This window comes from Pelodiscus sinensis, chromosome 9, assembly GCF_052426305.1.
Source record: "Pelodiscus sinensis isolate ZL-2025 chromosome 9, ASM5242630v1, whole genome shotgun sequence".
In the NCBI taxonomy this organism is placed as follows: Eukaryota; Metazoa; Chordata; order Testudines; family Trionychidae; genus Pelodiscus; species Pelodiscus sinensis.
The window spans coordinates 6,879,316-6,904,003 of NC_143060.1; positions in this window are offsets into that span (position 1 = coordinate 6,879,316).

Sequence of the window (24,688 nt, forward strand, 5' to 3'; positions counted from 1 at the left end):
CACGCCTCTTCATTTCATTAGTAGATTGAGATGAAATGTTTATAAATGGGCAATAAACGCAAACAGATTATTATTCCCAAACAAAATAGAAAGCAAGTCATTGAAGTGAGAAAGGATCCAGAAGTGGGCTGTAACGCATCAGGCATCTGCTAAAATCATTATCGCCGTGTAAAATATATATCTGGAAATTTCCACTTTTGCATCAGTAGCTGCCAATTGACATGGGCTGTGCTGCCATGTTTCCACCAATTCGGAAGGCCAACAGCTGTTCCATCTCACTCCACGCTCTGCTTAGCCCCCCCTTTTCACTTTTCCTCCTGACTCGTGCCGCAGAGGCTGAAACATGGATGGTACAACTCAGACCTGGTGATTTCTTTGCTCCTGGTTACGAACCCAGTACTGCTCTGCCCAAGGATGAATTATCTTAAATCAACATCATCTTTTTTTCCTTGTGATTTGTTTCTTAGTTCTATTTTTTTTCCACTTTTTAACCTGCGGTCTACCTGGCACTATCCCTAAGGAAGATATTCAATCAGACTGCAAGATTCATGTGAAGTGTGAAGGTGTTATTTATTCTCTTCCAGGCTGTTGCAGGGATAGAGGAATAGGAAAACACTTTAAAAAAAGAAAAAAACCTAAGGGGAACAAAGGTGATTTATCTAAGCACACGGTTGTGCCAGATGCACTGCACCGCAGTTTGTGTCTTAAACTACTACTCTAGGAGTTACTAAAATTAGAGAACTTTTATTTTTCATTTACCAATGCTGTATTTCATTGAACAGAAGCTTTCTGCTAAACTAAACCAGATGATGTTTTAAACTAATACTAATTGATTCCATTCCCAAAGTTCCTATTGGTAGCAAGTAAAATAGCTCCTTGACCCAGCCGGCAAACATAGGTTTTAGGATTGCCAATGTATTTTAGCTTCTTTGCATTTGCAGTAACCACACACTCACAGGTTGGCTCTGATCATCCCCTTCCACTGAAAAAACGTGGAAGGGGGAGGAAGGATGGTCTAATGGAAGGAACCCTGAACTAGTCGACTTGATTTCAGCCGCCCACCCAGCAACAGCCTGCCTGCCTGGGAGCAGCGTAAGTCACTTAGCTGACGCTGTGCCTCAGTTCTCATCAGAGAAGTGAAGATAATAACTTCCCTCCTTCCCAGGGATGATGTGAGGTTAAATCCACTAATGCCACAGGACTTCTCGTTGCTTATGTAGTGGTGAAGGCCATATAATTATCCAAATAGGCATCCTATCTGGGGGGGGGGGGAGGTTTGCTTGCCATGTGAAAAGGCTTCAGGGTCAGTCCTCCAAAACAGAACAGCTCCCCCAGGCTTCGTCTTAACAGGTCTCGTTGGCTAGGCCCGCCTTCCAGAGAAACCTGTAATAAACATGGGACCTATGAATGATTAATTTGGAACTTCGGGGCAAGGCCCAACATTCATTTTGCCTGTCAGGCTTTAAAAGAACTCAACAATAAAACCCCAGTGCATGTTGGGACTAGGGTAACCAAATAGGTAGTGTGAAAAATCTGGACACTTTTTTTTATTCGGGGGAGAAGGGTGAGCATAGTTGCATATATAAGCAAAAGGCCCTAATATCATGATGGTGCCAATAAAATCAAGAAGTCTGGGCACCCTAATTGGGATCTTTGCTTAAGCTTTGTTTTGAAACCTGAGAACCTTTCTTAGCTTGTCGTGAATTTATTCCGGGCTCTCTTGTCTTCATGGTTACACCGTTTGAGTTAGACAAATTACAGGTTGAATACTCTCTGATCCGGCAACATCCGTGGCCCGGCATGATTTTCGTTAGCCGGATGTTCACTTATCATGGATGTGGCCAAGTTTCCCGCGGTTCTATAAAGTTTGTTTATAGCTGCCAGTCCTGGCTCTTAGGCTATGTCTAGACTGGCAAGTTTTTCCGCAAAATCATCTGCTTTTGCGGAAAAACTTGCCAGCTGTCTACACTGGCCGCTTGAATTTCCGGAAAAGCACTGACTATCTCATGTAAGATCGTCAGTGCTTTTCCGGAAATACTATGCTGCTCCCATTCGGGCAAAAGTCTTTTTCCGAAAGACTTTTGCGCAAAAGGGCCAGTGTAGACAGCACAGTAGTGTTTTCCGCAAAAAAGCCCCGATTGCGAAAATGGCGATCGGGGCTTTTTTGCAGAAAACCATGTCTAGATTGGCCACGGACGCTTTTCCGCAAAAAGTGCTTTTGTGGAAAAGCATCCTGCCAATCTAGACGTGCTTTTCCGACGTTAAAAGTATTTTCGGAAAATCATGCCAGTGTAGATGTAGCCTTAGTGTATACTATACCCCTAAATGTCTTCTAAGAGTCCAGCAAACAGTGGAAGTGTTGGTAATGCTGCTAGACAATATTGACCTCCCATTGTTTGGCACCGGTCAGGTCCCAAGGCAGCCAGACTAGAGAGGTTCAACCAATACTGGCAAACGCTGCTACATATGATAATGTTCCAAGGACTGGAAGTGGAAAACCTTGAGTAAGTCAAGGTGGGAGACATGCCTCTTGGTCTTGTTTTTGTGACTCATCAAGTACTGTCTCTATTTATCATGATTTGAGGTTTGCGTTATTGGGCTGGTGGTCATTTTGGGTTATTTTGTCCATCCTCCGCAGGATTGTCCCCATTTTGAGTCCAGTTCTGTGCACCATGTTTCAGGAAAGGTGTAGACAAGTTCGAGAAAGTCCAGAGAAGAGCAACACAAATGATTAAAGGTCTAGAAAACTAGGCCTATGAGGGAAGACTGAAAGAATTGAGTTTGTTTAGTCTGGAAAAGAGGAGACTGAGAGGGGACATGATAACCGCTTTCAAGTACCTAAAAGGGTGTTACACAGAGGAAGGAGAAAAATTATTCTCCTTAACCTCTGATGATAGGACGAGAAGTAATGTGCTTAAATTGCAGCAAGATTGATTTTGTTTGGAAGATAGGAAAACTTCCTAATTGTCAGGGAGGGTAAGCACTGGAATAAATTGCCTAAGGACGTTGTGGAATCTCCATCACTGGAGATATTTAAGAGCATGTTTGATAGACATCTGTCAGGGATGATCTAGATCAGGGCTACTCAACACGTGGCCCACAGGCTGCATGCTGCCCTTAGCCTGTCTGAATGCGGCCTGAAGTGCAGTTTATGTTTACACAGGGCTCAACACACAGCCTGCGCGTGGGAACCAAATTAAAAACTAGTCTTCTGTTGATATGTGTTTTAGTAGTTGAATTCCAGGACTGTCATTGCTCCTTAAAAGTGCTGTCATATGGGTGGAAATCGGGAAAAAATTGCATTTTATTAATATCAACGGAACTGACTTAAATGGGGCCTATGTGTTGTGTAGTCTTGCCTTCATCTTTGTATTCATGTCCATCAGTGTGAAAGAAGCTATTGGCATATATCTGCATATATATTTGAACGTATATGCAACCACACTTAAATTGCAGCCCTCGGCATGTGCTGTGAGTATCATTGTGGCCCCCGGGGATTCCAAAATTGGGAGCACACCTTGACTCCGGCAGGTCAACAGCGCTGTGCAACTTACGTTGAAGTTTGCAAATTGGTATTGGCAGCTTGAGAAAGAATAACACCGGCTATTATTCGCAATGGATTCCATAAATGTGAAATTCTTCCGGAAGTCGACTCTGAATCCAACTACAACAGCGAATCATGCAGCATGACAGGCCTCAACCATCAATGAAGCATGCCTTGTAGTAGTCAACCTGTGGAACTCCTTGCTAGAGGAGGCTGTGAAGGCTAGGATTATAACAGAGTTTAAAGAGAAGCTAGATAATTTCATGGAGGTTAGGTCCATAAAAGGCTATTAGCCAGGGGATAAAATGGTGTCCTTGGCCTCTGTTTGTCAGAGGCTGGAGAGAGATGGCAGGAGACAAATCGCTTGATCATTGTCTTCAGTCCACCCTCTCTGGGGCACCTGGTTTTGGCCACTGTCGGCAGACAGGATACTGGGCTAGAAGGACCTTTGGTCTGACCCAGTACGGCCGTTCTTATATTCTTATGTTCTTGCCGAGGTTATGGATGTTTTTCAACACAGTGAGTATGATGAAAGTTTTGACAGTTTTGAAAATTCAGACACTGAGGAGGATGCTCCTAGTTATGACTCAAGTGATGCAGAATAAACTTATTCAGCATGCAGCATGTACTATTTATTTTATGACAATGCGTAGGATGGATTTTTTTAAAGCTGCAGTATCGTATATATTAACATTTATTTATTTAGTAGCTTCACTGTAAGTAACGTTTTAACTTTTATTTTAGTAAACACAACAACATTGCCCCTCTTATTAAATTATTATTAAATCCAAGATGCTGATTTTATTATGTTGATCTTGTCTTCTTGTAATATGAGTACAAATCAAATTGCATAAGAATCGGACCTATATACCCCGCGGAGGGAGGGGTGTGTGTGGAAGATAAAAACACGGACAACCTGCAGGCTATATTCGCTAATTTATGGTACATGCAAAAGCGACATTAAAAGAATGTTTAAGAGATTGCCAAGTCAAGCACTCAAAACTATCTCAGAATGTTAGTATATCCTTAACTCTGCCCCTTTGTGCAGATGACATGGTCTTTAAATTTATCCTTCTGAAAGGTTCTGTAAATTCAATGTAGACATTTACTCCTTCTGGGCATCCCACTGATTGAAAAAATAAGGGCCATCTGCCTTTCTCCAGCCATTGTCTCTATGCCGGCAGCCTCTCATACAGAGCTCCATTGATGTCAATGGGACCATCTGCACAGTCACAGTCTCCGTTTGATGTTAGCCCATTCAGTTTTGCATAGGTATTGAATGGTGCTGAGCTAATTCTAGCCTCGCTGCCAGGGCCTGTTGTAAGCACACTGCCTAGAAGCCATCTAGACTGGTCCTCAGGCAATTTGTGAAAGCAACCAGCATTATTTTTTCCAAACCACAAGTGATGGTGAATCATGATGGAAGGGACCCTAAATCCATGAGCAGGTCTCTCAGATCTGCTGTGAGCTCCTTGTAATGAACTGTCATAGGCAGTTAGACAAGGAAGAAAGTTGGTTCAGGGCTAATAATGACTTTGGTCCAGTCCTCCAGCTCTGCTGGGAAACAGAACAGGCTTACATGCCACATCGTTGCAATACTGGATTGGAATGCTGTTTGAAACCTGCAGGATAAAAAGCAGGAAAACAGGTGCACACACGGGCCTTTATATGTCCAGATTTGTTATCAGACTAATGGGCTTCACTATGGTGTTCTCTAGTCCGGAATCCTCAGGACCCGACCGGTGCCAAACCAGAGAATTAGAGCCAGAACCGATAGCTGTAAACAAACTTTATGTCACCGCGGGAAACTTGGCCCCACCATGATAAGCGGACATCTGGCTAAGTAAAATCATGCCAGACCATCGCTGTTGCTGGCACATAAATTATGAATAACAACTACTGAACATGCTTAGTTGCTAATTTTCAAACAAAGGCCCGAATGGCATTAAAACCTTAATATTTCAATTGACTTTAAGAACAAAATTGCCATGCACAATCCGAAGGTTGGTGGGTGGGAAAGGATGTCGAATTACTATATGGAGTGAACCTCTCAAGTCTGGCACTCTCTAGTCCAGCAACAGCGATGGTCTGGCATGATTTTACTTAGCCAGATGTCCACTTATCATGGGTGGGGCCAAGTTTCCCACGGTGCCATAAAGTTTGTTTACAGCTATCGGTCCTGGCTCTAAGTGTTCTGTGCTGCTGTTTAGCTTTAATTTATCCCTAAATGTCTTCTCATAGCCCAGTAAGCAGTGGAAGTCTTGGTAGGGCTACTAGACAATATTGACCTCTGTGGTTTGTCAAATTCTCTGGTTCAGCACCGGTCAGGTCCTGAGGATTCCGGACTAGAGAGGTTCAGCCTGCATTAGATACTCTCTCTCCCTCTATCTGTCAGCAAGAATTTCAGTCCATGTGATCTTGAAATGATTCCTCTGTTGAGCTCTCTAGCATAAGGTTCTATACTTGATATATTGACAAGCTACAAGAGTCTGTGATATTAACTAATGTGTCTGTGGCTATGAATTGGATTTTTAAAATTATATATTTACAGATTGACATAGTGGAATAAAACTCATTTGGCCCCTTATGACAGAGATGAAATAGACATGAGACCAGGAAATCTTTTTATATTGTCTTTCTTTGACAGAATATCATATATATATAGTAGCCCAATGTCTGAGAGTCTGTAACGCTGAAATGCTGGCTGTTCCCTCTGGGGGGCCGCTGTTGTCTGAAATGCTGGCTGTTCCCTCTGGGCGGTGCTGTTGCCTGAAATGCTGGCTGTTCCCTCTGGGGGGCGCTGTTGTCTGAAATGCTGGCTGTTCCCTCTGGGCGGTGCTGTTGCCTGAAATGCTGGCTGTTCCCTCTGAGCGGCCTGTGCTGCATGGGGTGTGCGGGGCCCAAACTGCCGCCTGCGCCGCATGCTCCCCCGCGGTGGCCCAGCTGAGCAGCGCAGAAGTCAGCCAAGCACCACAGTGGGAGGCGAAGGGGGGTGGGGCGGTGACGTGCAGCGTGACAGCAGCTCCAGGCCCTTGCCCCGGCCGTGAACGTCACCACCTGGCTTCCCCCAATGGCGCTCTGCTGACTTCTGCGCTGCTCAGCCAGGCCGCCTGGGAGCAAGCGACGCAAGCGACCATTTGGGCTCCACACCTCCCATGCAGCACGGGGAGTGTATAGCCCAAACGGCCATTTGGGTTCCGTGGTCCCCCGGGTGAGAGGCAGGAGGGGGAGGAGAAGTGAAAGAGAGAGAGGCAGGAGGTGGTGGAGAGCTGAGAGAGAGAGGGGGGGAGGCAGTAGGAAGAGGAGAGAGAGACGGAGCGAGAGACCGGAGGCTCAGGAGAGAAGACCGACGTGGAGGAGAGACCTGAAAATCCCGTCTTATGACAGGCTAATTGGCTAGTTACAAATAAACCTGTAACAATGTTTTCCATTCAAAGAGAGACAAAACCACATTTATTTCCTTCACGTCTACCCATCCTCTCCTCTTCCACACACACACATCTGTGCCACAACCTCAAGACACGCTTAGTTGAGTTTTATATGCAAGAGTAAAGGTTTCAATTAGAAATGTTCCACAAAAGAAGACGACAAAAACAAAAATCTACGCCACTGATTAAGGCAGGTTTGAAGTGCAGAGATGAAAACTTAGCAGGGAAAGTGTCTGTTTATCTTTTGTGATTTCTTTTAATATAGCAGCATTTGGAGAAAGGAAAGATTTGACCCTTTACAGCCTAAATTCGACTCATTCTTAACGACGAATTGTGGCAAACCAGAAGGCAAGATTTGTTTTCTTTATCTGACCCGCACAGAAAACACAAAGCCAGAAAGTATTTCTGTTTCCTATTTCTTCATTCCCTTCCTCACATTTGCTTGTGTAAGATGTTACAATGCTGATGAGCAGTGCCACTAGAATTCAAGAGCTTGTCAGCTTCCTTCTTTCCTTCCTTTCCTCCCCCCACAAGGGGAGAACTGTATGTGCAATCTAGTGGTTGTTTTGATAGGATTTCTTACATGTACCCAGTGTGCTGGATTGATCTGAGAGAAGGTAGGTTCAAGAAAGTACATCTGGCACTTGAAGTGGAAAGTTGTTTTGGATGATCTTTAGTTCCTGTGGGAGTTTGTTCCCCAGTCTGGAGTAACCAGACCCTTGTGGTAAAAAGTTCCATTGCAACTGAGGAGCTGAGAGTCAGTTGTGATCCTCATCCCAGGTTTTTTAAGTGAGCCGCCAGCTCTCCTGGATCCCAGACCATTGTTTGTCTAGGAGACCAGGTCTGAGATCTTGAACTTGATACTCTATGGACAGCCACTGTACAGAGCAGAAGGCAGAGACTGAATTGAATCCTACAAAGTAAGGCTGTCAAATAATTGCAGTTATTGCACACAATTAGGCTATGTCTAAACTACTCCAGAGTTCAGAAAGAGGATATGCAAATTCTGTGGGAATTTGCATATCTCCTTCCGATCTCGCTTTCAGAAGTGAAAGTAGTTGGGATGCATTTTTTTCGGCAGCCCTCCCCCTTTGTCGAAAAACTGCGCTTCCTCAAAAAATGAGGTTTACAGGGCTTTTCAAAAAAGGGGAAGGGGGTTGCCGAAAAAACCTGCGGAATTTGCATATCCTCTTTTGGAACTTCAGCGTAGTCTAGATGAGGCCTAGATGTAAAACAAATTCACTAGATTTAAAATAGATGTGATTAATTGGAGTTTTAATAGCACTGCTCAACAAGAATAGAATACGTTCATGATAAAGAGCCTGCACCATTGTACAGACTGAATCCCTCTAGTCTGGCACTCTCGGGACCTGACCAGTACCGAACCAGAACATGTGCCAAATCACAGGAGGTCAATCTTTCATAGTAGGAGAAAAAAATGTAGTGGGTGCTTCTTTCTCAGTGACTGAATACAATCTGCATTCCTTTTGATCTGACTCACAGCTAGGTTTTGTTATTCATTTATGTGTACCGTATTTTGGTGGTTGGCACCCTATCAACCTATAGCAAAAAGTCTCTGCCCCAAAGAGCTAACAAACTAAAGCTTGGTCTACATGCAGTTTTTGTACAATGTAACTGGGGATGTGGTACAGTTAAACAGGTACAACCTCTACAGTAGATGGAGTTATATGGTACCTTTTAGTAGTATAACTTATTCCCTTTCACTTATAAGATGATACCAGTGTAAGTTTGCATGTATATTGATATAATTACATCTACATATTGGGAGAACTGTATCACTTAAACTATATTGTTATAGAGATATAACTTTTGTGTGTAGATAGACTTGGAAGGATAAGATTTTTATTGGTAAATACTGGTAAACATGGATTTCACCATAGACACACAAACCGCCAACAAAATTCCACCAATAATAATCAAAATTAACAAACAAACAAGGTGTCAGAAGAGTAGCCTAACTTGTTAAAAAACAAGTGTCTTAGAGACAGACGTCTAGATTACAAAACTTCAGGGGATAGCCAAGCTAGGGTACATCTACACTTGCACCCTAGTTCAAACTAGGGATGCAAATGTAGCCAACCGAAATTACTAATGAAGAGGGGATTTAAATATCCCGCACTTCATTAGCATAATCTCACCCACAAGCTATTCCACTCGCTAGCTGATTAGAACAAGGAAGTGCGCTCCGGGGCACGTTAGTTCGAATCAAACCCCTTGATTCGAACTAACGTTACTCCTCATTTTTTGAGGGGTAACATTAGTTCGAACCAAGGGGTTTGATTCAAAGTAATGTGTCCCGGAGCGCACTTCCTGGTTCGAATAAGCTGGAGAGTGGAATAGCGCACGGGCGAGATTATGCTAATGAAACCCAGGATATTTAAATCCCCGCTTCATTAGCAATTTCGGTCGGCTACATTTGCATCCCTAGTTCAAACTAAGGAGCAAGTGTAGACGTACCCTTAGTCTGTACAGAAAAAACAACAAATGGTCTGGTAGCACTTTATAGAGTAACAAAACATGTAGATGGTATCATGAGCTTTCGTAGGCACAGCCCACTTCTTCAGATGACCGGAGTTTTGAGTTTAGGATGTGCAGACCCAAAATAAATGGGAGGAGGAAAAAAAGGAGGGGAGTGGGAGACAGGGAGCTAGAGGAGATCAGTAAGTATCTGAAGATTGGATAGTTAAAATGAAGCAGATAAGAATCAAAGTCAATAGATATTAACCTTCCTGACATAGGAGTCTATATAAAGAGTTGTTTGCACCTTCAATGAGTGTTAAGTTGATAGTACCAAACCACCCTTCATCACAATTGAGTCCATTAGCATGTGAATTGAAGTTGTGGATGAACTCTAATTTCAATGTTTCTCTGTGTATCTGGCTAGTAGAACTGGTTTCTGACAAGACAGCCACTTTAATCTTCCAAATCACTGTTTAAAAGATCTTCAAGTGTTCCCCAATAGGTTTCTGTATGTTTCCTTTATGTATATCTGATTTGTGTCCATTGATTCTTTCCCACAGAGACTGTCCAGTTTGTCCAATATATATAGTACTGGGGCACTGCTGGCATTTGATGGCATAGATCAAATTACTGGAGGTGCAGTCAAATGACCTTTTGATTTGGTAGCTTATGTTGTTGGCTCCAGTGATGAATTCGCTAGTATAGATATTTGGGCAGAGTTGGCATCGTGTTTGGTTACAGGGCTGGGTTCCTGGATGCTTATGATATGGTTGTGTGGCATTGTTACTGGAAAGAATTAATTTCAGGTTGGGGGGTTGTCTGTAGGTGAAAATAGGCTTTTCTCCCAAGGCCTCTGAGAGTGAGGGATCATTTTCCAGGATGGGCTGTAGATTGTGTATGATGCGTTGGAGGGGTCTGAGTTGTGGACTAGAGGTAACAACAAGTGGAGTTCTGTTATTTTCTCTTTTGGGTCTGTCTTGAAGTAGTTCAGATCTGGATACTTTTTTGGCTCTGTCAATTTGTTTTTTCACTTCTCCAGGTGGGTATTTCAGTTTTAGGAATGCTCTGTAAAGATCCTGTAGGTGATTATCTCTGTCTGTGGGGTCAGAGCAAATCCAGTTGTATCTTAGGGCTTGGCTATATACAATAGACTGAGAAATATGTCTAGGATGGAATCTGGAGGCATGAAGGTAAGTGTAGTGGTTGGTGGGGTTTCAGTATAGGGTGGTGGAAATTTGTCCATTATTTAACTGTACTGTAGTGTCCAGGAAGTGTATTTCTCATGTGGACTGGTCCAGGCTGAGGTTGATGGTGGGGTGTAAGTTGTTGAAATCCTTGTGAAATTCTTCAAGTCTCTTTCCTGTGGGTCCATATGATGAAGATGTCACCGATGTATCATAAGTAAAGTAGAGGTGTTAGGGGGAGAGAGTTGAGGAAACATTGTTCAAGGTCAGCCATAAAGATGTTGGCATATTGTGAGTGCGCATGGCTGTGTCGCTGACTTGGAGATAGAAATTGTCTCTGAATTGGAAGTAGTTGTGGGTGAGAACAAAGTTGCAGAACTCTGTAATCAGATGTGCAGTGTTATCAGGGATGATGTTCCTGATGGCCTGTAATCCATCTTCATGTGGAATGTTGGTGTAGAGCCGTGGTCACCAATCAGTAGATTGCGATCTACCGGTAGAACTCGGAGGCTCTAAGAGTAGCTCTTGAGCCCTCTCTGAACTGCGCGCCTGCGCAGTACATTTACATTAGATTTCCTCATTTGAGGAACAGCTACTCACCGAGCAACAGCACAGGTGAGTAGCTGCGAGAAATGGTGGGAATTTTTTTTTTAAGTAGCAGTATAAGGATTGGGGATAGCAAGTGATGGAGAGGAGGAGAATAGAGAGGGCGAGGCTTCAAGGAAGGGGTGGGGCGATAGATCTGGCTTGGTCTGTCATTTAAAAAGTGATTTTGGGTGTAAAAAGGTTGGAGACCACTGGTGTAGAGGGCTTCTACATCCATGGTGGTCAGGATGGTATTTTCAGGAAGATTACTGATGTTTTGATGTTTTTTTCAGAGAAGTGGACGTATTCCTTGGATGCAGCATTGCTTTTCCAGGATACCTTCGATATCCCAGAAAAGTGCTGCTGTCTAGACATAGCCTAACACAAAAAAATATAAAGAGACAAACAAAAGAAGAGCAATGCTCCTTGAGAATTTATTAGCATTTGATTTCAGGATATTCATTGAGTATATTGTGACAGCTTGTGTTTTAACAGTTTTAAAGTTTTACCTTTCTGAAATCTCAGCCTTCACGGTCATTAAGTGATTATTGACTGACTGTGCCATCATTTTTCATAACTGTGAAAATGGAAATGCATAAAAATAGAAACCAGCACTTGAAGCTTCAATTACTAGACTGCTGTGCAAATGTCTCTATCAATAAAAGAAAACATGAATGTTGATAACCGTCAATGTTATTTAAGAAGTGGAATTGTGCCAACCCTAGATAGAGACACAGCCTTAGTGTAAGAGGAGATAACAGGTGTACATGGCAAACACATGGGAAAGCATAAGGTAATTATTATCAGGATTATAAGCAGCAGGCCCAGCGTACCAGTTACCGGAACCATATTATGAGTTTGAAGCCAAAGAACCCAAAAGAAAGCAGACGCTGCATTTCCAGTATAATTTCCATTTTTCATCCCCTCTTTCAGGCCTGGAATTTGCCCCCAGTCAAGTCCATGGAACCAGGATTGGCCCCATCGAAAGTCAATGGGTTTGACCAAGAACGTCTAAAATGCTTCTACACAGCCTTGAGTTTTGAAAGGCTTTGGATATGATTTTGGAACTGAGCTCCATTATGCCACTATGTATCTAAAGCATTTCTTCTGCAGACTGTTTGGAACAGAAGGTTGGTTTCATTTTAAGAGCATAAAATCAGGGTAATTTAATAATTTAATAGGGCCTTGGGTTGGATAATTGCTAAGAAAGGCAAAGCAGGATGTGCGTGTGTGCGCTTTTTCTTTGCTAGTGTTAAATATTGTTTGGATTATTTTTGTATAAACATTAAATAATGTAATTTTGAATCCAGATCCCAATAGGGATTTAAATGTCATTGGTAAAGGATTATGATATTAGTGTAATAATGCAGTATCAAAAACCTGCAAATTCCTTCTGTATTATTTAAGTGTTTTCTGATCAAACCCATTGGAGTAGATTTTTTTAATGGCTGTTTCATGCAATAATAAAACACTGGAGGAAAATAGCAAAGTATTTTTGTTTGGAAAGTGTGCAAGGCAGAGACGGTGGGTCTAATCCAATGGATTTTGACATCAAGGGAAGTCAATGGGCCCAAAATTTTATTTCAGTTTAGAAGGACATAAAACACTTTGGCTACTTCAACAATTGCTCTCCCTTTCTCTCTCTCTCTCATACTTAAAGTCCTTTGGCACATAGAGTGTACAAGAAGATGTACCTGGCATTGTTTTTCTTCATTTAGTTAATTGCTCTGGGGTGGAGCTGGGGATGTGAGATTCAAGAGGTAGATTGCCCCAAGGAGAGAGCACAAACCCAGTCCTATCTCACCACAGAAACCAGGGCAGGGTGTGTGTATGTGTGTGTGTGTGGGGGGGGGGGGTGCAGGAGTTAGGGCAGGGGGTTGGGAGGTGTGGGGGGCTCTGGGGAGGAGGTGGGGATGCAGGAGTCAGGACAGGAGGGGGGCTGAGGGCAGAAATGGGAAGAAATGGCGTGGGGGGGATCAGAGAGGAGGCGGGGATGCAGGAGTCAGGACAGGTGGGGGGGCTGAGGGCAGAAGTGGGTAGACATGGAGTGGGGGGGCTCGGGGAGGAGGTGGGGATGCAGGAGTCAGGAGAGGAGGGGGGGCTGAGGGCAGAAGTGGGGAGAGTGCAGGAGGCAGGGCAGGAGGTTGGATATACGAGGTGCTCAGGGCAGGGGATATGGCCACCAAGCTGCTCAGTTGGTGGGTCCCCAGGTCTGGTCAGGGCACTGGGGGCCACGTTGCCCGGGCAGCAGCTCCCTGGGCTTGGCTGGAGAAGTGGGGGCCATGCTGCATGGGCAATGGATCTCCAGGGCTAGCCAGGGCAGCAAAGACTGAACTGTGCAGGAGGTGGATAGCCAGGGCTGGCCAGTACAGCAGGGGCCTAGCTACTGGATCCCTGGGTTTGGGGCAGCAACCCCTGTGCCTGGCCATCCGAGCTACAGGACTGCAGCCTGTTTGCACTGTACCCATCCAGCGGCTGTCAATGTTGCACCATGATGGGTCAGGCTCATCAAGGTGGGGCCTAGTCTCTCCACCTGCAGCTGTCCAGTACTGGGGCAAGGGTGGAGGGAGTGGTTTCGACTCCAGCTGTGGGGGATGGGAGCCAGAACAGGAGGGGTGAGCTCATCATGCCCAGCACCAACATGGGAACCTCTCCTCTACCCCACCCCACTGCCACAGTGAGGTTCTAGCTGTCCAGGTCCCACTCTGGCCCCTTGCTGCCCCCTGTGGTCATTCTACAGTATAACTGTTGCTGCTGACAGGCCTCTGCCTCTCCCTTTGTTATGAAAAAACAGTCACATTCCAGGCACAGCCCCTTGTCCAGACACAACCAATCCCTTGCATTGCTTTAATTTAGGCTAAGAGGAAACTGCCTACCACATTTGGTGGTCCTAGCTCTTGAACAAACAGACAGACTCGCTCACACAGATTGTCTCAAATATACAGTAGATTTATATCTGCAGACTCTCCAGATGAGGAGCCTGTATAAAGTACAAACAATAAACCACATATTGGGATTGTCAAATAACATAAAGAGCTCTCCAACCTGCTGATTTAATACAGGAGGCCCCCGACTTGTGACACGATTGGTTCTGGAGGACGAGTCGCAAGTCAGGTGCTTTGTAACTCCAACCTGCATTTATGGTAGGCGCCGTGCACTGCCGTAAATGCAGGCTGAGGACGTAAGTTGTGGGGCTCCGGCCCCTTCCGCACTTTCAAAAATGGTTATAAGTGTGGGGGGTCAGAACTGAGGCAGTCACATCTCGGGGGTCTCCTGTACTACATTAAGATAGAATTATGTTTGGTATGTCTAACTCAAGGTGCATATATAACTATGCATGGGAGGTAAATACAGGGCCTGCATTTCAGAGATGCCAAGCACTCACAACTTGCCTTGCTTGCAAATATGAGTTTTGATTGACCAGAACTTCTGGAAATCAGGTGTTTGAAGTTGGCAACCAAAATGGAGGCACCTACAGTCATCATCTAGAATATCTTGATTTCTTCGTCTTTCCTGTCCTTAGGATGAGCAAAAGTTACCCTTGTGGTTTACTACTAAGGCTACAGCTACACTGTAATCAGAGGTGTGATTACAGCACATGTGGACATACCTGAGCTAGCTTTGATCTAGATTTGGGAGGGCAATAACATGGCAGTAATTCATGGGTTAGCCCTCTGGTGGGCCGCCTCTTAATTTACTTGCACCTCCACAGGTACAGGCAATTGCCACTCCTGTTGGCCATGGATCGCCTTTCCCAGCCAATAGGAGCTGCAGTGGACCAGGACACTACTTCCTGCTAGTCCCATTGGCTGAGGAAGTAGATCCACAGCCAACGGGTGCTACAATAACCCGTAGCTGTATAGGTGCAGGTACATACAGTCCACCAGGGCTACTCCTGGGGAAATGGATCCTGCTCATGGGCCAGTATTTGCCCACCCCAATCTAGATGTTCAATAAACAAAAGCAATGGAGGTTGCATGGGCTGGCCACACGAGTCCCTACCTAAGGTCCTTAAAAACATACCCTAAGAACAAAGTAAAGATTTCTTTTCAGAAGAGGCCAGAGATAGGATAGGTCAGTTCCTCTTTAATCACTCCGTGTTCTGAACAAGATAAAAATTAGATCCCACCCCCTGCAGGTATAGGCGAATAGGCACTGGTCCTGCAACCTGGTACACACATGTAGCCCATTGATGCCAAAGGGGCTTTTTGCGGGTAAATGGGTTAGGTTGCATTTTGTTGCAGGATCAGAGCCACAGTTTGCATTACTGGGCATGTATAGACTAAGAGGCTGCCTTACCATGATATGGAGAATGATAATAGAAGAAGGGCCTAGATAATGGCAGTGCTATAGAGACATTAGGAAATGTATGATGGTGACATATTATGAAGACCTTGAGAGAAAGAGTACTAAGAGTTTTTCAGCTGTGTCTCTTAATAAGATAATTCAGGAGTGGATATCAATTGTTTACTTCCATTTGCAGAACTACTTACTCATGAATGGAATGTCTAAAGTTCCCTTTCTGTTGTAAGTTGCCCCCGTCCTATTGGTTTAAGTAGAAATTCAAGGTTTATAATGCAGTGTGTGTTTGTTTAAGTTGGGTCAATGATGCATCTGATTCAGCGAGTTCACCCAAGACGAAATGTGTTCTCTGATTCTCTAGACAATGGGGCATTTTATTTGTGATAACTAGTCAATGTCCATTATACTAAGCTGTCGTGTTTTAAGAGGGACACAAGTATGCCTAGTAGCTGGGTCAGTTCCAAGCACTGCATTTCAGTAAATGAAGCAGGAACTCAAGTTGATGAAATTTGCAAATAACTCCTCCGGGAATCCTGACCATTAAAAATTAGCACAGAATTAGATATCATTATACACAGAGCTGGGGAAAAAAGTGTCTGTGGCTATTGTCTCAAAAGTCCTTGGCATAATAAAAAAAGGCACATTTTCTGTAGATGAAGGAAAAACCAGAGTCATCGGAAAGCATTTGAGTTTGCATAATTGGAAAATAGATTCAAATATTCATTGCAGGCCCTGCTAAAAAGTGACAGAAAGAACATTTTTAAATGTTGTTTTGGAACGGAGCCAAAATATGCACTTGTGACCATGTGGTTACTATGGTAATAAGCAAAAAATGCCCCTGCTTGAAAGCAGCTTGCCATAAATATGTATGAATTATTTTTATGATCATACAAACCCTTGCAGGAGCCAATTTGCCGTGTCTAAGTGATCTGATTGAGGGCAATCATTGTTAGAGGGAGCCAAAAATATACTAGGCCTCTATTTTCATATTAAAATGCCATGCCTTGGTTTAGCATTTCCAAGTGGTTATTTTAGTCCTTTTTTAAACACACAAAAGCCTGTTGAAGATAGGCTAACTCTGTTGACCACTATATTATTGAACTTGTTTATCTCAGGGAATTGGGACTACCTGATCTCAATAGGATTTTTGTTGTTTTTTTTTTCTTTTTTTTTTTGTGTGTGAGTTGCTTGAAATAGTTCACAATTAAAGCAGAAGAGGCTTGTTCTGAGGTTCTCACCTTTTGTGGTCACAGCCCTGAATAGCCTTGAAACAGAGGGACACTTTCCCCAGTTGAAGTCTGGTATAATTTCCCCTTGAATGGGCTCTCATGATAAGAACCAGGGTCACGAGATGGTATGGCATGCAATAAAGCTTGTGATTGCATGGTTCTTCACCACCACAAAACATCCCTCACCACTCTGCTTTATGATGGAACAATTGGTCAACACAATGGGTTGGGGAGAAAGCTAGAGAAACAGAGAGGCGGGTATAGATATTAAGGTGGAGATATTAGTCAAGTGTTTGTCCCTCTTGGTGCGTTTGAAGTGCTGAAATGTACAAGTGGCTGAGAACAGGGTCCCCAAACATTACACTGAAAAGCAGTGAATGAGTAAAAAGGGATACTAGTAATGGATCAATCTTGCCTATAGAATGAACCTTTGTGGTCAAATGTATAAGATAATATATAGCAGCTGTGTTATAAGCCAGCAAAGGGAATTGAATTTACAAAGCACAGTCTTTCAATAGATTTCCTTGTGGGAACACCAAAAGTTTAAGTGCTAAGAGAGCCTATTGCTGACTAACGGCCATGCTTAATAATAATTGTCTTATATACAGTGGAAGCTGGCAATTGGGTCAGATACTAAAGCCCTTATTCACTACCCCTAAATGGGAGCTTTGCCTGAGCGAGGACTGAATCAAAACTGAACAAGGATTTAAGCTGAGCCAATTTAGGTAAAGGAAACTCTATTTGTAAGTCCAAATCCTGAGAGGAGCTTAGAATTTGCAGCTTCAGGGATTTAAATCAAGGATGGAAATGCTCAGTACTAGAGATGATACACACAGAGATGAACATCTGTCAGGGATAATCTAGATGGTGCTTGGTCCTGCTATGAGGGCAGGGGACTGGACTTGATGACCTCTCGAGGTTCCTTCCAGTTCTATGATTCTATGAGTGAACATTTTTCAGAAGTACTTTTTTTATTTAAAAAAAAAACGGTTTTTCCATGAAAAAGAAATGTTTGCCAAAAATCAATTTTTGCTAAAAAAAAAAAAAAAAAGCCATGTTTTTGTCAGCTCACTATTGCACTGCTCAAAATGTTGGGCTTTGGAATTTTTAATTTTTTCAATTACCATCCCTCTCACCGATTTTAAAAAAAATCCCATTTCCAACTGTCTATTCAATTTTACTTGAGAACTGGCCCTCATATCCCTCAGGCATAGTCCCATCATAAAGCAGAATGGAAGAACTAGAGGTCACCAAATGAAATTAATAGGTAGCAGGTTTAAAACAAACAAAAGAAACATTTTTGTCACAAAGTGTACAGTCAACCTGTGGAACTCCTTGCCAGAGGATGTTGTGAAGACCAGGGTTCAAAAAAGTATCCATCAACCAAAAGTATCCATCAATACTTATTAGCCAGGATAGGTAGGAATGCTGTCCCTCGCCTCTGTTTGTCAGAGACTGGAAATGGATGACAGGAGAGGGATCATTCCCTGTTCTGTTCTTTCCTTTTGGAACACCTGACATTGGCCACTGTCGTCAGACAGGATACTGGGCTAGATGGACCTTTGGTCTGACCGAGTATGGCCGTTCTTATGTTTTTAAGTTTACAATTGCTTTGTTGCGATGCCATGTGCAAATTACTATTTCAGTTACAGTGATGTTCCTCTATGGTGGAAAAAGAAAAGACTTCATTATAATAGGTGAGATATTATGCTACCCTTTAGTGTTTATATATAGACAGTCATAAAGATCATTGACATATGATTTATGAAGAAAAACTAAAGGTGAAAGAAAAAAGCAGTTGATCTCATCGTAACTTCATAGCTGTCAGGAAAATGAGCTTTTAACCAAAATATGCTATTTTGCTCTTTGCCCTGAACCAATTTTAGTGTAGCGATCCCTATAGATGTCTACTGAAGATTATCTTCAATTTGACAAGCAGATAAAGATTTGTCCTGGTCAATCGCAAACACGAGGCCTTGTTACTTTGTGTGATTTGCTTCTAATAAAACTGTCTCAAAACTGCTCAAAGATCTGCCCATTTATCTATCCTCGCCCCAGCCCTGCCTCAGCACTATTCTAACTATTCTCCTCACATGGGGTTAAAAATCGAAATAGGAACTCACCTCTTTTTCTCTCTCCTCTTTTCCAGTTTTCAGGAGAAATGCCTAGATTCGTTTACAGATTTTAGGTTTGCTTTGTTTGCATGAGTGCGTGTCGTGTGTGTGAACATAAGAACGGCCATACTGGGCCATACTGGGTCCATCTAGCCCAGTATCCTGTCTTCAGACTGTGGCCAATCCTAGATGACTCCAGACAGAATCATCAAGTGAACAGATAATTAACAAATGATCCCATCCCTGTTGCTCATTCCTAGTTTCTGACAAACAGAGGCTAAGGACACTATTCCTACCCATCCTGGGTTATTATAGCCATTCATGGACCTATCCGCCATACATTTATCTAGCTCTTTTTTGAATCCTGTAAAAGTCTTGTCCTTTATAACATCCTCTGGCAAGGAGTTCCACAGGTTGACTGTGTGGTGCCTGAATAAGTACTTCCTCTTGTTTGTTTTAAACCTGCTATCTATTAATTAGGTAATAACTTTGGATAGGTGACAGTCAGAAGTGAAGATTTTTTTAGGACCTTTTTTTGGCATTAATTCCTTTGCAGGGTATGAAGGAATGAGTGTGGGACAGTTAAATTGCAGAAAATAGTTTTACATTAATACGAGGTTGATAAACTCAAAGCTACCTGTGTTGCTAAGGTTGGTTTCCTAAGTCTGCTGGAGTCTTAGGAACACAAATAGTAAAGGACTAAATTTACTTCCTCATCCCTGGCCATTGCAGGTCCTGCCTACAGTAAGACTGTGCTGTTTCCACTGGGCAGTGGGGAAGCAGGATTTACAAAGCCCCTGAGAAGGGCAAATGCTCATTATCCAACATTGACTATCGCCATAGGAAACCTCTTTGTGTATTTGAACAGGAGGGCATGAAGGGTGAACGGGGTAAGGAGAGATGAGCTCATGGATCAATAACTATGCTGAAGCTACATGTGGCAAAGTATATTCTAATTACAGGAATGGATACCAATTTGGAATATGCTAACAAAGGGGCACAGTCTCCCCTTGATATATGCGTGAGCATTCGGGAAGACCTGCATGTGGAATAAGGAGAGAATCTTCCCCCAAAGTCATAATTTTCTCATTTTTGTTTGTCAAGAGCCAGAGGACTTCATGAATTTTCTGAACTAGATGGTTGAAGACCTGTACAGATAATAGAAACCTAATATGAACCCCCATCCAGAATTCAAACTCGGTCTCTTTGTGGTCCAGAAATATTGAGTTAGCCCTCCCCACCATTTTTCATGCTTCTCAATATCCAGATTCAAGAAGGAAACACCACAACAGCATCCTGGGAGAGGCTGATTTTGCAGGCAATTAGGCTAGAAGAAGGAAACTCTGGGTTTTGTGAAAAAAGAGGAAAAGGAGAACAATTTTCTTGGGAGATTTTCCACCTGTTCTGAAGTTCCAAAAGGTTCAGAGTTTGTATTTCAGAGAAGATTTAGCAAAGAGGACTAGGTATAGACCCATTAACTGAGCACATGCAAGTGAGAGGACTCATATGAAATCCTGTCAGAGTAGGGATGATGAAAACAGGTGAGAATTCCTGAGTTCTAGTCCCAGCTCTGGACACACACTCCCATTGTAGCTTTATTCAAACCACTTAATACCGCTGAGCCTGATCCATAGAAGCAAATGGAAAGTCAACTTCAAAGGGGGTTGGGTTACGTCCTCTGTTTCTTGGAAAGTGAGAACAAATTACACTTACCTATGGATCTCACAAGGATGTTGTCAGGATGAATTACTATCTGTACTGTAGCTTCAGAAAGGTAGCTGAGTTAGTCTATAATAGGAAAAACTTAAAAAACAACAAATAGTCTAGTAGCACCTTTAAGACTAACAAAACATGTAGATTGTGGGTTCCCAAACTGGGAGTGTGCCCCCCTGGGAGGGTGTGAAGAAATTCCAGGAGGGATGCGAGGCGACCCAGCCAACCCCCTCCCCCTGGCCCCTCAATCCCACTCCAAGTTTTGCTGCTATTTTTGGGGGGAAGGAGGGCATGAGGGTTTCTCAAAAATCAAAAAGGGGGCGTGATGCTGAAAAGTTTGGGAACCACTGATGTAGATGGTATCATGAGCTTTCGTGGGCAAAACCCACTTCTTCAGATGCATTCTGAAAATGATCAACACTGTCAAATGTTATTTTCCAACCCAAGATTGATCAAAACGTCTGAGTCGGAGTTCTTTTTTAATGAGAGAGGTTTCTCTTCTTTCCTTGAATTGTAGAGGACTTTGGGACAGAGTTTGAACCCATTATTCACCCTGAATAGCATCGACTCACATGAGGAATCAGTAGAAATACTCAGTGGGGTAATAGCTGCTCAAAATGAATGAAGATTGCTCTTCATTAGTATTTAGCAGAGGTGGGCCTGAATGGGGAAAAAAAATTGATTTGGATTTCAAACTTTCCAAAGCTGGAGGCTGTCTATATCTGGAATTTGAGTTTAGGCCCACCCCAGATAATTGCCCACCCACCTTTCCATGAATCACCATAGTCTGGTCCTAACTCTGAAATGTAATGCACATGGACTTATTCACATACCGCAGAGGCATTGCACGCCCTTCAAGGGGGCACTGTGCTGGCTCATAAGAGTGCCCACAGATGAGATCCATTGCAGGATGAAGGCCCCTCATTAATAAATGCTACAGAACAATTAGACTCTGCAAAGAAATGAATGCAAAAAAAAGTTCCTCAGAAATCTTCACTTCTGATTGAGTCACCTATCCAAAGTTGCTGGGAGAAGAAAAGAAGAAACGTGACCTCCATTGATTGAATGCAAAAGAAACACTGGCAGAGAAAATCCAGTTGAGCAGAAAGTTTTGGTGGATGATATAAAATAAGAGGAGAAGAAGAAAACACAGGAAAAAAAAGCAAATAAAAATGTCCACTTGGAAATACAGAGTCCTGCCAGTCAGACCACATGGCTGGCCCGGCATCATTTTAAGTGGATTATTCAAACAAATATTAATTTAAGTTGCTAGGATAGAATATCTGGTTGGATGGTTAAAAAACACAGTATGGACATGCAAGTGGATGATTAATAACAAATGTGCCTACCCAGAACAGAATGTAAAGGAAAGGAATGTTGTAAGTGTCACTGTTCTGGAGGTAGATGTGCGAGAGGTTGCTCCGTGCTGGGTTTCAGAGCCAATGCAATGTTCATGCAGGCGGTGTGGTCACATTTGGTCTCCCTGAGCCCTGTCATCTCCTCAGTAGGCTGTGAGCTGGGGCTGAGAGCACCATCAACGGGAAAGAGATCTCTGATTGTTTGCCTGTCTTATCACACGCCCACCATCCTGCTATCTGAGCAGCTGGGACAAAAGCGGGTATGACAGAAAACTCGTTATGGTATGAGGAGCAACTTTTAAAATCATAGAATCCTAGAGCTGGAAAAGACCTTACGAGGTCATCTAGTCCAGCCCCTGCCCAAAGCAGGACCAATCCCAACTAAATCAACCCAGCCAGGGCTTTGTCAAGCCGGGACTTAAAAACCTCGAGGGATGGAGATTCCATCCCCTCTCTAGGGAACCCATTCCAGTGCTTCACCACTCTCCTAGGGAAATCGTTTTTTCTAATATCCAGCCTAGATCTCCCCCACTGCAATTTGAGGCTATTGCTCCTTATTCTGTCATCAGTCACCATTGAGAACAGCCTCTCTTCATCCTCTTTGGAACCTCCCTTCAGGTAGCCGGAGGCTGCTCTCAAATCCCTTCTCTCATCTCTTCTGTAGACTAAATAAAACCAACTCTCTCAGCCGCTCTTTGTAAGTCATATGCTCCAGCACCCTTATCAGTTTGATTACCCTATGCTGGACGTTCTCCAATGTGTCCACATCCTTTCTGTAATGGGGGGGAGGGAGCGCCAGGATTGGATGCAATACTCCAGATGTGGCTTCACCACTGCCGAATAAAGGAATGTTCCTACTAATGCAGCCCAATATGCCGTTAGCCTTCTTGGCTACAGGGACATGCTGTTGACTCATAGCAAACGCACCAGTCTCTCCAGGCAGTTCTTACACTTTCTCTAAAATTTCCAGCATTGCCTTTAGCTTTTGAGCACGGACTAATGGTTTCTGTCTAGCACACCCCTTGCTGAAGTCAAAGTATGGGGGCTTTTTAGCAATGAAACTGAGGCCCTTTTATCCCACCCACATATGCATAAAGGGGCTTTAAAGTGGGCAGAAGCAGCCATTTTTGCGGCTAGGCCTGTGACACTGTTCCATTCAAGCCAGCCTCTCTGTTGCAGCCTTTCCGCCACCTCCAAGACTGATGTGTCCTACGTGTTATGTCTCTTAAGCAGATTGTGCTTTTAAATTGAGCTTTGCCCCAGAGAGCGCTTCATGGCAGCAAGTCTAAAGAAAGCAAATTATCATCCCAAATTGCTGGATTTTGTGTATACATTTGGGTGTGTGTGCTAGGGATGTAAGCGACTAGGTGAGTAGTCAACTTCCCAATAAGCCTAGGCTTATCGAGTAGTCGAGTCACTACTCAACTACTCACTCCCCGCCCCCTGGCTGCCTCTGTATCAGAGGCAGCAAGGTGAGGGGGAAGCAGGAGCCAGTTTCCCCCAGCACTGTCTCCGTAGTGGCAGGGAGGGAGCAGAAGACACAAAGGTGCAGCAGTCTGGGACCCGGTGCAAGCCAGGTCTGCTCAGTCCCGGCTTGGCGCCAGGTCCCGGACCTACCCCCGCTGCGGCTCTGCAGTTTAAATGTAGTAAGAGGCTGGGCTGCCCGTGTGCCCAGCTCCTGCTACTTTAAACTGCAGAAGCACAACAGGAGTAGCTCCTGGACCCCGCCTGCCTTTATCGACTAATCATTTAGTCGATACCAAATGTGCTGATTATGTGATTAGTGAATTACCCGCTTCTTAACATCCTTAGTGTGTGCACATGCAACCAAATGCCTGTTTCCAGAGAAAGGGCCCCGTTCAAAGAGAAATTTCCTCTGCAAGAAAAGAGCATTCTTGCTCAAGGCAGATTCCTTAGAGGGAATGTCCTCTGGTTTCTAATAGAACAGCCTCCTGGGGTGGATAAATTCTTGCAATTTGCATAGCTTTTTCCAATTGCTTTTCCAGAAGAGGCTTTTCTGGCATTTTGGCCCTGTGTAAATGGGACCAAATGGCAGAAAAGACTCCTCTTTTGGAAGAGCCCTTATTCCTCATAGAACAAGAAATACAAGGCTCCCCGAAAAAGTACGTCTGCTCTTCTGCGAAAAAAAGCGGAAGAGCAAACGCGTTCCCTGGGCGCAGCAGGGTTTTTCCGGGATCCCAGAAAACCCCTGGGCTGTGTCTAGACTGGCAATTTTTTCCGCAAAATCATCTGCTTTTGCGGAAAAACTTGCCAGCTGTCTACACTGGCCGCTTGAATTTCCGGAAAAGCACTGACGATCTCATGTAAGATCGTCAGTGCTTTTCCGGAAATACTATGCTGCTCCCGTTTGGGCAAAAGTCTTTTTCCGAAACACTTTTGTGCAAAAGGGCCAGTATAAACAGCACAGTAGTGTTTTCCGCAAAAAAGCCCCGATGGCGAAAATGGCGATCGGGGCTTTTTTGCGGAAAACCGCGTCTAGATTGGCCACGGACGCTTTTCCGCAAAAAGTGCTTTTGAGGAAAAGCATCCTGCCAATCTAGACGTTAAAAGCATTTTCGGAAAATCATGCCAGTGTAGACGTAGCCCTGCAGTGTAGACAAAGCCTGAGATAGGGAGTGGATGGAATCACAGACGAGGCTTTGTCATTTTCCTACATCATGTTTTATCTGCAGTGTCTAAAACCATGTCCATTTATTTAGAACCCCTGAAAAGAAAAGGGCACTGCATTT